Genomic DNA, 12,841 nt, shown 5'->3' with positions numbered 1-12,841 from the left:
GAAGCTGTGCAGACTGCTTGTTTTACTCAAAATGCAACACTCATTAACAAGCATGGAAAAACATCGTATGAGATGGTGAAGAAAAAGAAGCCAAATCTGAAATATTTTCATGTATTTGGATGCAAGTGTTTTGTTCTCAAGACTCATCCTGAACAGCTATCAAAGTTTGATCTAAAAGCTGATGAAGGAATCTTTGTTGGATATCCACTTTCCACAAAAGCCTTTAGAGTCTATAATTTGAGAACAAAAGTGGTCATGGAATCTATCAATGTCTCTTTTGATGACAAGAAGATTACTGGTCTTGAAGATTTCATTGACCATGATCAGCTGAGATTTGAAAATGAAGACTCAAATTCTGATACTGAAAATCCTGACAGTCTAAGTCCTGATACTGTAAACTCTGATGGATTAAACTATGATGTTATTGAAACTGTGGTAACTACGTCAAAGGAAGATGCACCTATGCAGGGGGAGCATACTCAAGATCCTACCACAGCTCAAGAAACATCAGAACATACATCTGGCTCTTCAAGTTCTGATTCGTCAAGTTCCGATAAGCCAAGTTCTGATAGTGCTGAAAATCTAAATACTGAAGAATCCAACTCAGAGAGCACAGTTTCAGGGGGAGCATCAGAAAATGAAGATAGCATGGATCATGGGGGAGCATCCAGTTCTAGAGACAACCTTCCATCTGCAAGGAAGTGGACAAAATCACATACACCTGATTTGATAATTGGAAATCCTGATGCAGGTGTCAGAACTAGAACAGGTACTTCAAATGAATGTCTTTACAACTCTTTTCTCTCTCAGACTGAGCCAAAGAAAGTAGAAGAAGCTCTTCAAGATGCTGATTGGGTGCAAGCAATGCGGGAAGAGTTAAATGAATTTGAAAGAAACAAAGTCTGGACCCTAGTGCCAAGACCAAAGAATAGATCTGTTGTTGGTACAAAATGGGTATTCAGAAACAAAACTGACAGTGATGGCATAATTACAAGGAATAAGGCAAGACTGGTCGCAAAAGGATATTCTCAACATGAGGGAATTGATTATGATGAAACATTTGCACCAGTTGCTAGGTTAGGAGCCATAAGGATATTTTTGGCTTATGCTGCTCACAAAAAAGTTTACTGTCTTTCAAATGGATGTGAAAAGTGCTTTTCTCAATGGAGAATTGGAGGAGGAGGTATATGTTAAACAACCTCCAGGCTTTGTAGATACCAAACATCCAGATTATGTCTACAGGCTTGATAAAGCACTTTATGGACTTAAGCAAGCTCCTAGAGCATGGTATGAGACTTTAGCTCAGTTTCTTCTGGAAAGTGGATTCAATAGAGGAACAATAGACAAAACACTATTCTACCTCAACCATGGAAATGACTTACTTCTGGTCCAGATTTATGTTGATGATATCATCTTTGGATTTACAAATGACAGACTTTGCAAGAAGTTTGCCAAACTGATGCAGTCAAGATATCAGATGAGTATGATGGGGGAACTTAGCTATTTTCTGGGCCTTCAAGTCAAGCAGAATGAAGAAGGCACTTTTATTTTTCAAACCAAGTACACCAGAAACTTGCTGAAGAAATTTGGAATGCAAGATTGTTCAAGTGCATCCACTCCTATGGCCACTGCAACAAAACTGGATAAGGATACTGGTAAATCAGTAGATATTACTGATTACAGAGATTTTGCAGGCTGCAAAATTGACAGGAAAAGCACAAGTGGAAGCTGCCAATTTCTTGGAGGCAGATTGGTTTCTTGGTACAGCAAGAAACAAAAGTCAATTTCCACATCAACTGCAGAAGCAGAGTATATTGCTGCAGGAAGCTGTTGTGCACAGATTCTTTGGATGAAGAATCAGTTACTGGATTATGGGTTAACATATTTCAAAATCCCTATTTACTGTGATAATCAAAGTGCTATTGCTATGACAGGTAATCCAGTTCAACACTCTATGACAAAGCACATCAGCATCAGGTACCACTTCATCAGGGAACATGTGGATGAAGGTACAGTGGAATTGCATTTTGTTCCCACAGATCAACAACGAGCAGATATCTTCACAAAACCACTGTGTGAAGCTACTTTTACAAGATTGGTAAATGAACTTGGAATGGTTTCAGGTTCTTTCTCTAAATCTGCTTAGTCTTGTTCTGTGTTATCAGACTTTATGCTCAGTATTTACAGAATTAATCTCATTGTGTATTCTGTGCTTAATTGATAAATGTTTTTAAGTACTGACTGTTGTCTGATATATATTTCTCAACTCTTATAAGTGATATGTCTGTTTAAGTAATTATTCAATCCTATGAGGATAACTGTGCTAGATACTGACCTAGTAGTCTTCAATAAACAAATGATTCCATGTAAGAAGTAATTATTTCTGTGGAAATCTTATGACACAAGCAAATTCTAATAATTGAGCTTAGTTGAGTTTACTTTGTTTATCTTAATACTAAGTCACAAATTAGAATAATGCTACTCATCTGTTAAGTTCTGATTCTAGTAAAACTGCTGAATGTACTAAGTGCTGATAAACCTCACTTATCAAAAGAAAAAGAAAAAGAATCAAAGAATAACATCGGGTACTCCTTTGAGATCTAGAGTAAAAATGTGGAAGGGACGACCTAAGTGCATTGCTGGTATTAAGTAAATATGCATTAGAAAAGCAAAATATTTTCTTGGTGACTTTTCACACTCTATGATTACTGGAGAAATACACTGATAAAAGCATAAATTCTGATACGCAGTCGTGACTCACTTACACTGAGAAGCCACTGTAACATAGAATTTAAAAAGATGCATAAAATTAGCACAAAACAGTTGAGGTGGACTCATGCATGACCTCATTCATCAGTAGGTTTCAGGATAATGACAGCTCTTTAGCAAAATTTTAATTATGCCTTATTTCTAAGATGTACTGAAGTGAATCAGACTTTACTCTTTGTCTATTATTTAGCTTAATACACACACTAATCACTCCATATGAATGATGAAAATTACTGTGGTGGTCTATGTTATTTTAGATAAAAAGTCACTGTGTCACTTTGCACAAATTCTGAGGACAAGTTCTAGTTACACGTTCTGATGATTAAGTTCTGAAGTCTATAACTCAGAACTTGTATGAGGATTTACTAAGATGGGCATTCCTTTTTCGAGTTAAGAAATTATGTTCTGATGACTGTTAAGTTCTGGTATAGGTCTAAGTTCTGATTTCTCAGTCTAATCCTTTACTTGGCTTATCTGTGAATAAAATTTGGTAACAGTCTCAGTTCGAACTAGAATATGTTGAAGTGGAATTTGTGTTGATAAATCCTGATTGATATTCTGATGACCATATAAATTTTGTTTTATATTATGTCCTGATTCGTTTTCAGCACTTACTTATCTAATTTATCTTGGTCATTTTCATGTGATTTATTTTCAGAATATTAATGATGCCGTGAAAAATAATTCAATCAGTGATAACGGTTTAAATTTTGAATTAAAACTGTTTCTCTTGATAAATGGAACGGTTTTTCCTTGAAACTAGGCAAATGGGTAAGTAATGATTCCTGTTTTCTCGAGCCCAGTAACTGTCCGTTATTACTGCATGTCTGACAGGTGTCCAACGGTAACATTTTTGTTCAGAGTATAAGTACAACAGAGAGAGGATTTCTTTAATCTTTTATTTTCTTCATATTTTTTTTCTCTCTACTTACTCTCCTTTTTCTCACGTTGGTTTTTCATACAGACATTTTATCAAACACCTAACAGGCACTTTTGAATCTCAATTTTTCACATGGCACCTAAGGATTTAATCATTGATGGAGCTAAGTTTGTTCCAAACAACTATGCTGCAATTCTTGATCATGCTGAAGCTCCATCTGAATTGCATTTTGTGCAAGATCTTCTTGCACACAGTGAGATTGGGTACGCATTAACACAGCCTGAAGTCTTTTCGAGTCATCCAGTTCTGACGTTTTGGCGGACTGGGCACTTTGATGATGGTGGTAAACATGGCACTCCCAGTATTGTTTTTGCAGTGGGTGATTCATCTTTTGTAGTACTCCTGGTACAATACGCAAAACTCTAAATCTCCCAGAAAATTGTACTTTTTCAACTCCAGAGGAATCAGCACTTCAGGAGTTAATGGCTGATTTGGGATATGAAAAGAGTTTGGCAAAACTTGGGCAGTTAAAAAGGACTAATATCAGAAGAGAATGAAGTTTCTTCTTTGACTGCATCACTAAAGCTTTTGGGAACAAATGTTCGAATTTTGATGCTATCCCAATTCTGAGTCAGCACATAGGGTATGTTATTATCCATCAAACTCATTTTGATTTTGCAACTGGAATAATTGGTTCTATTGGGGATAGGATGACAGAGGATAGAAATGTTGTCTATTTTGCTAGATTCTGTCAACTTATATATACTTTTTGTACTGATGAACCTCAATTAGTCAGTTCCTCAATCCCACCTTTTAGAGTTGCAAAACGATACTTTAATGATCTGGTAAATGCTGATACAAAGAAAACAGTGGTTAGACCATTACAGATTCCTCCGTCTGCAAAATAGATCCTAGTAAATGCTGATCCTGATACTTATAGATCTGTTTACTCTGATGTCCAACCAACCACAAACACCCCAAAACCATCATCCTCAGCACCTACCACTCATACTCTCAACCTACCCTCAGGACTTATCTCAAATCCTATCTCTCTACTTCACAGACTGTTCAACCCTCACCCTCCAAGCCAAAGAGGACAAAAACTATTCCTCAAACACCTCAAAAGAGGAGGAGGACTGTACTGAGAGATGAATCTGATACTGAGGAACAGGTTCCTTCTTTAGAACCTGTTGTAGGTGAAGCTGAGAAAGTGACTTCTCAAAAGGATTCTGGAATTGGGGGATCTAGGCTTCTCAAACGGCTTAGAAGAATGACAGTTCCTGAAACTCCCAAGGAATCCAAATCAACAACGAGATACAAGAAACATAAGGCAAAAGGCCAGTTTCAGATGATGAAGAGGAAGCAGCTAAGGAAGGGGATCACGAATCTCTGATCTCACAAGACAAGGAATTTGCTCCAGTCACTTCTTCTCCATCAACTCCATCTCAGGAAGCTGTATCTGACAAGGCTAACTCACCATCTGTGTCTCTTGTTGATCTAGGCACAAGTGCTGATATTGATGTTCAACACTTGGTTGTGTCTGAAGTATTTCTCTTAGAAGCTCCAACATCACCAAATCCTTCACCAACACCTGTTACTGATGCTGTTCAAACTCCAGAATTATCTAAGACACCTTCTCTGTATCTAGATACTGATGATCAGACTTTAGGTGAGCATCAGGATATGGCTGTTGATCAGAACTTAGTATCCGATCAGCAATTAGAGGATGCTGAAGCCTCCATTGCTACTCACACTGTTGTTTTATCAGAGGATACTGATTCTGTAAGTTCTGATGTTGCACATGATGGAGATACTGGTGATGCTGCTCCAACTGCTCATGTTGTAGATACTGATGCAGCAGGTCCTTCAGGACATACTCCTCAACAGACTCTTCCTAAGTCTGAACTGGTTAAGAAGTTTGTTACCGGGGAAGCATCAGTACCTTGGAGTGAAACTCCTGCAGGTCAGGAGTGGACTAAGGAATGGAACTCAGTTTCATGTGTTCCAACTGAAAAATATCTTGCTGAGCACTTGACTAAAGCTGATGCAATGTTAAATTCTGATGATTTTAAAACCCAGCTTAGAGTCACTGTATTGAGTAATAAACATTTACAAGGTCTTCATTCAACTACTCATGCAGAGCTACACAAGATTCATGAGAACTTTATCAAACAGGAACAAGTTTGGAAAATTGATAAGAAAAAGTTCTTCCAACCTACCATTGACAGGATTGCTTATATTGAGAAGACTCAAGATCATCAACAAGCTCAGATTGATGCAATTCTGAAAAATCAAGCTTCTCAGCAATCACAACTAACTGAAATCCAATCCTCAGTGAAATTGTTTCTCTCTCTTCTACTACCTGCTGATGCCAAAAAGGGGGAGAAGGTAATTAAGTCCAAATGCAAAACTAACAAGACACTGCAAGGAAATGATGATGGAAATGATGACCAAGGATACTCTGGAATGGGTAGCGGTCATAGTCAAGGTAGAAGGTTTACATCAAGACAAGCTAGTCACAGGACAAGTTCTGATACTGGAAAAAGAATAAGTTCTACTGCTGGTAAAAAGTTAAGTTCTGATGAACTTTTAGATCTTGATGAGGAAATGTCAAGACAGTTATTTCTTCAAGAAAATCCAGGAATGGACTTGGAAAGTTTAAAGAAAGAAGAAGCCAGACTTAAATCAGAGAAAGTCACATCTAAATCTGAAGCTTCTGGTAAAAAGTCACTTCCAAAACTCAAAGGCATTGTGATCAAAGAAAGGACACATACTGAAGCAACATTGGCTAGATCACAACCACAGATAGATCCAAGATCCAAGGGTAAAGAAAAGGTTGGTGAACCTAACAAGGTTTATGTACCTCCTGAGAATGAAGAAATTACTGATGAAAAGGATGATCTTGCTCTGACTTCAAGAAAAGTTCTTAAAACAACCTCTGACATGGCTCAAGTTATTCAGAGTCAAGAAATTGTAAGTTCTGATATTCAGAAGAAGCAAGTAACCTCTGACATAGCTCAAGTTAACTTGATATCAGAAGATAGATCAAAGACACTCCTACCAGGATTCACTAAAGCAAAACAGACTCAATCTTTGAAGACTATTGCAAGTGGTTTTGAAGCAAGAGTAGTCACTGGAAAGGAAGCAAGAGATAAAACTGGATTGGGAAGTGCTGATGAAAGAAGAGTACACAACACTACCAATGATCCAACTTCCTTGAGTGAACCGGGTATTGGAGCAACTTCTGAGAGATTGAATCAACTGGAATCTGTACAGATGGTTTACCATACCTACTTGAAAGAATACATCATGTTGTATTTCATGACAGATGGTAGGGTTTATCATATAAGACAAAATGCCATTCCATTGAAGTATTTTGAAGAATTGGAGCATGTACTTTTCTTACTTCAAGTGAATGACAGAATAACAGGGACTGCTGCAAACTACTTAAAAGAACAGATTCAGAGACAGAAAAGGCTTTATTATGTTAAGTCTGACAGCACATATGTTCCAAAGTACAGAGATCACAATGGTGATATTGTTTGATATGAAGCCTAATACTGCACAGATCAGAACATATTTTGGTATTAAGGGACTTGAATTCAATCTGGAGTCTGACAAAGCTTATGTCAGAAGACTAGATCAAGAGTTGAGAAAAGCAAAGATCAATGATCTCAGAGCTGCAATCTTTCAAACTGGTGAAGATACTGCAGAGCTTAAAGATGTCAAAAGAAGAATGATTGATGAACTCAGATATGCTGAGAAATGTTTGTTGAAGAACTATCTCAGAACAACTCCTGACATCAGAGAGATCATAAAATAATGAAGCCAAGTCGAAGATCTACAACTGCTTAAATTCTGATATTTATATAGACTAAAGTTGTTATCAGAAGTTGAATATTGGTAAAGCTTTAAGGACTGTAAGTTGTAGTTATCTAGTCTAATTCTCATGCATTTGTACTTAATGTTTTTTACATCATCAAATATCTGTTAAACTTGTATATTATGCTAATTTACAAGTCGGGGGAGATTGTTAGATATATTTGATAATGTCATGGTTAATATGTTTTATGTTTAGCTTTCAGATCTTACTTGAACAGGATAAATCGGTACTTAACTGTTGATCAGTACTTATACTGGAAGTCAGGACTTAAGGATATCAGTACTTATTTTATCAGGAGATAATCATCAGAAGATAGATATCAGAACTTAAGTGCTGAAGGACGATCAGATAAGGACAGTAGCTGATTAAAGGAAAGAAGATCAAGATAAACATAAGAAGAGATATGCATGAAGAAGGAATTTTGTAAAGAATGGAATACTTGGAAGAAAAGATATCTGATTGATATATTTTAGGAAGCATAATTATATTCCATATCAATTAGCGATTATCTTGTAACTGTGTAGTATATAAACACAGACATAGGGTTTACACTATAAGTGTTATCATATATTCGAGAAGATTATTCATTGTAACCCTAGCAGCTCTCGTGATATTATTCATCACTGAGAGGTAACAGTTCCATACTGTAACAGAGTTTATTGTTTCAATAAAGTTTGTTTTCTGTTACTTAAGTTCTTAAATTTCGATTTGAGTGTACTATACACTGTATTCACCCCCTCTACAGTGTGTGTGTGTGACCTAACATTAACCTCTATTTATTTTTAATTGGAGACCTGAACTGTGAATTTTTTTACACGACCGTTAAGTGGCATTGACTTTTAACGGAGCATCGTTAAGTCATGCCACATAACCCACACATTTGTAGCCACGTAACCTCTCCCCACCCGTGCAATTTTTTACCCGACCCACACTCATTGATAAATAAAACCGGTTTATGTATACACAAAATTCTCTAAATTAAACACAAATTCCTCTCACAAAACAACTGCGATTCTTGGCGATTTAATGCGATTCTTGGCGATTGAAAAAGAAAGCTGAAGATTTTTGGCTACCAAAATGTAAGACTAACCCTAAACCTCAACTAATATGCGTTTGTATAACTAGGTTATACTTTAGGGGTTTATAATTGTGTTTGATGCCTAGATTTTTTGGTTATAGTTAATGTTAAATTTTTTTGTGTGTATTTTATATTTAATTTTACATGTTTTATGCCCAGGTTGTATACATTGTGTGTATATCATAGTGGGAGTTTTGTGCATGTTCCTGAAAAAAGTTACAGCACTGATAAATATATGAAGTATGAGAATATTGATGTGGAAAATTTGAGTGTTGAAGAAATAAAAGAGGGTTTGGGTGATATAATGGGTGAATATGACTCTTTATTTTATTATAATGATGATCTGTTGTTTAAAAATGGGACGAGTCTTTTGTGTGATCAAAGTAAAAATGAGGTCATGGATTTGAGTAACAGAATTGGTGGAGTCATAATCTTGTATGTTTATCATCTACCTGTGGGTTTGCTTGATGACTGGAGTGATGAGGAGATGGAAGGGGGAAGGGATGAGACTCAGAAGGAGGTGAATGAGAAAGAAAAGGAGGATGTGAATGAAACCCAAAGTGAGAGAAATGTGATTGAATCAGAAAGTGAGAGGGATTGTAGTGATGAAGAATTCAATGAAATTAGAAATGCTACCAAGGCAGAGAGGAAAAAGATAGCACAAGAGGAGGAAGATTTTTTGAATGGTTATGGAGATGCATATGAAGAGGATGACACTGATGAGGATTCTGGTGAAGAATCAGATGTGAATTATGTAATGAGTGAAGATGAGGAAGAGGATGCAGATGTATGCTATGCTGAGCCCCCAGAAAGAAAGAAAATCATTGTGCCTCCTGGTGTATTTAATAGTAAAACACCAGCCAAAAACATAAAGTGGAAAGTGTGTATGATTTTTGTTGATAAAAAACAATTGAAAACAACAGTGAGAGATAACAGTATGGCTAGTGGGAGACCTTATAAGTACTTATTAGATGATAAAAGAAGAGTCCAACTGGCATGTGCAGATGGTTGCCCTTTCAAAATGTGGGTCAGCTACATTAAAGAATGTGATGGTTGGCAGATAAAAACTGTAGTAAATGAGCATAATTATGTGTGGAACTACAAAAACAAGCTTGTGACTGTGAAGTATCTAGTGGACATATATGGGGATAGAATCAGAAAAAATCCAAACTGGAAGCTAAGTGAGATACAAGATGAGTTTAAGAGAGTTCTAAAAGTTGATGTTTGTGAGGCTAAGTGCTGTAGGGTAAGACAAAAGGCTCTGTCAGCAGTGGAGGAAAAAATGAAAGAACATTATGCTAATATAAGGAGATTTGCTGGTGAGCTGCTGAAGAGTAATAGAAATAACACAGTGAAGCTGATGACAACAAGACTACAAGAAGGTGATAATTCCAGGTTTAAAAGAATCTACATATGTTATGACAGTTTGAAGAAGGCTTGGAAGAATGAATGCAGACCTGTCATTGGGCTTGAGGGGTGCTTTTTGAAAACAGTGTGTGGGGGTCAACTTCTCTCTGCAGTTGGTAGGGATGACAACAATTGTATTTTTTGTTGATTTTTGTTAGTACACTTGATCAACAGAAGGTGGTACACTTGTTCTTCTATTTTTTGTGATTTTTGTTAGTTTAATTGTCCTTGTGAAGAGTTTTGTGATATTTTGTGATATTTTCAGGGGTTGGACAAGGCTATAAGAGAGCTGATGCCAAATGTTGAGCATCGATTTTGTACAAGGCACCTAGTCTCCAATCTGACTAAGGTCTACACTTCATCACTTGTAAGGGATTGTTTCTGGAATGCTGCTACTGCCACACACCCTAGAGCATTCAAGATTACCATTAAGGAGTTAGAGAGGGCCTCCAATGGAGCTGCAGATAAGATGAAGGAGTTGGATCCAGGAGCTTGGTCAAAGGCATACTTCTCAACACATTCAATGACTGATAGCACATATAACAACATGAGATGGATTTTAAGGACCAGGTACATGCCTATCATTGATATGTTAACTGAAATTCATGACATGTTGATGACTAGAATACATCAGAAAAGGGATTGGATAGCTAATAGGGACTGCATCATAGTCCCTACAATAAAAAAATTGCTTGATAGAGCTGTTAAGGATAGTGTAGGATATAAGGTTTTATGGGATGGGAAGGAGAGCTACACAGTTAAGGGAAGAGGTAGCTCAGTTTGTGTGAGCCTAAAAAATAGGACTTGTTCATGTAGGGTTTAAGAATTAACTGGTGTTCCTTGTAGTCATGCTGTGAGTGCAATTCAAGAGACAAGACAAAATCCAATTGAATATGTTGCTAGGTGGTACATTAAGGAAACTTACCTCAAGATCTATTCATATACTTTGGAGGCCATAAAAGGTGAAGAGTTTTGGGATGATGTTGAGGGAGATGTTGTCCTGCCACCACTTATAGTGAAGCAGCTGAGAGGGAGGCCTAAGAAACTTAGAAGAAGGAAAGGGTGGGAGGGGTCTACAAGCTCTGGTAAGAAGGTGAGAATGGTGTCCACTGGGAGGGTAATGCATTGTGGCATATGTAGGGAGAAAGGACATAACAGAGGAGCTTGCCCTAATAAACCAGCTGATTACCAACCACCACAACCAAAAAAAAGGGCTAGGAAAAACAAAGATGCAGAGGAAGAGGAAAACAGAGAAGGTAGAGAGGCAGAGGAGGAGGTTGAAAGGCATGATGAAGAGATTGAAAGTGGTGAGGCAGAGTTGATGGAGGAAGCTTTGAGAGCTACCATGGATGATAAACTTCCACATGGGAAGAGATGCAGGAAGCAGAAGACTGCCACCTTGGATGAAATTGATAAGACTTTGAGAGAGAATAACCAAAAGAAGAAGAAACAGGCTATGACTTTTGTAAGTATTTCATTATGCATTTAACTTGTTCAATATTCATTTAACTTGTGAATTACTCATACTAACACTGTTCTATGCATGTTCTTTGTAGATGCCAACACCTAGTCTCAGGAGGTGTCATGTGGCTAGTAGGAGCACTCCTCCTGCATCAACTCCACCAGTGGCCACCCCTAAAGCAAGGGCCTACACTCAGCTTGGAAAGTCACAGTCACAAGGACCCCTCACAAGGACAAAGGCTACAAACTTGTCACCAATGACAAGGAACAAAGCTGCAGCCCTGAAAAAACCAGTGAAATCATTCTCAGCACCAAGGAAGAAGATTTAATAATTTAAATGTGTACCATCTTTTGCTAAGATTGAACTATGTAATATTGTGCTTGTTGAGAACTATGTAATACTTTGCTTGTTGGAAACTATGTATTACTTTTGCTAAGATTATCTTAATATTATCATCCGTGAATCTTGAATTCATTGTTTGTATATCGTGTGCCATTTTTTAAGAATATAGTATATTGTAAGGGGACACACAAACACCAGGTACCACTTCTTTTGTTAAAACCAACAAATAACCATTAAAATACAACTATGATTTCAATAACAATTAACTGCACACAACATTTTATTTCTTAATTCAAGGATATTATTTCTTAAACAATATTACAAATAAAATGCCAATCGCAACCATAATTATCTTCCTCAATTTCCAAATCTCATTTTCCTTTTTCATCACCACCTTCTTCAACTCTTCAATTTCTTTGTTTTTGCTATCTCTACTCATCAGCTCATCACTCAATACAATAGCTTTTATTTCATTAAAATGCATTTCTGCCATCAATCGACCAACCTCCTCTGTTTTCGCTTCCAATTTAGCATTCAATTCTTCAATCACCTCCTTGTCTCTATCTGTAAAAGGGGGCTCTGCCCATTGAAAAAACTTATAAGTTAGTGAAGGATCCTTGTACCGACTGCAACCAAAAAAACGTCTTCCGGGATCGAGCGTGCCTTTCCTCCAAGCTTCCCATATCGGAGCTGCAATCCCACATCGACAGTTTACATATTCAAATCTCCGGCTCAGTCTTCTTGAAGATGGAACTGAGCTTCTAGAATTTGAACTTGAGGAGCTCATGCTTTCTGATTTTCAAATGGATTTGAGTGTTTACTGTTTGATGAAATGGTTGTATATGGGGGCATTTATATTTGGTTTGGGTTAAAAAACATGATTTTACCGTTAGAGACAAGCAGCTCCACCTCAGTTTTTTTTAAACACGTATGTATGCCTAGTCAGATTTCCATCCATTAGTTAACGTCAATAACTGAATTGCAAACTTTTAAACATTCAAGTAGTTGACTGCAAGTTTT

This window comes from Apium graveolens, chromosome 10 (genome assembly GCF_009905375.1).
Source record: "Apium graveolens cultivar Ventura chromosome 10, ASM990537v1, whole genome shotgun sequence".
Classification (NCBI taxonomy): Eukaryota; Viridiplantae; Streptophyta; class Magnoliopsida; order Apiales; family Apiaceae; genus Apium; species Apium graveolens.
The sequence above is the reverse complement of the archived record's forward strand: the minus strand, read 5'-3'. Positions refer to the sequence as shown.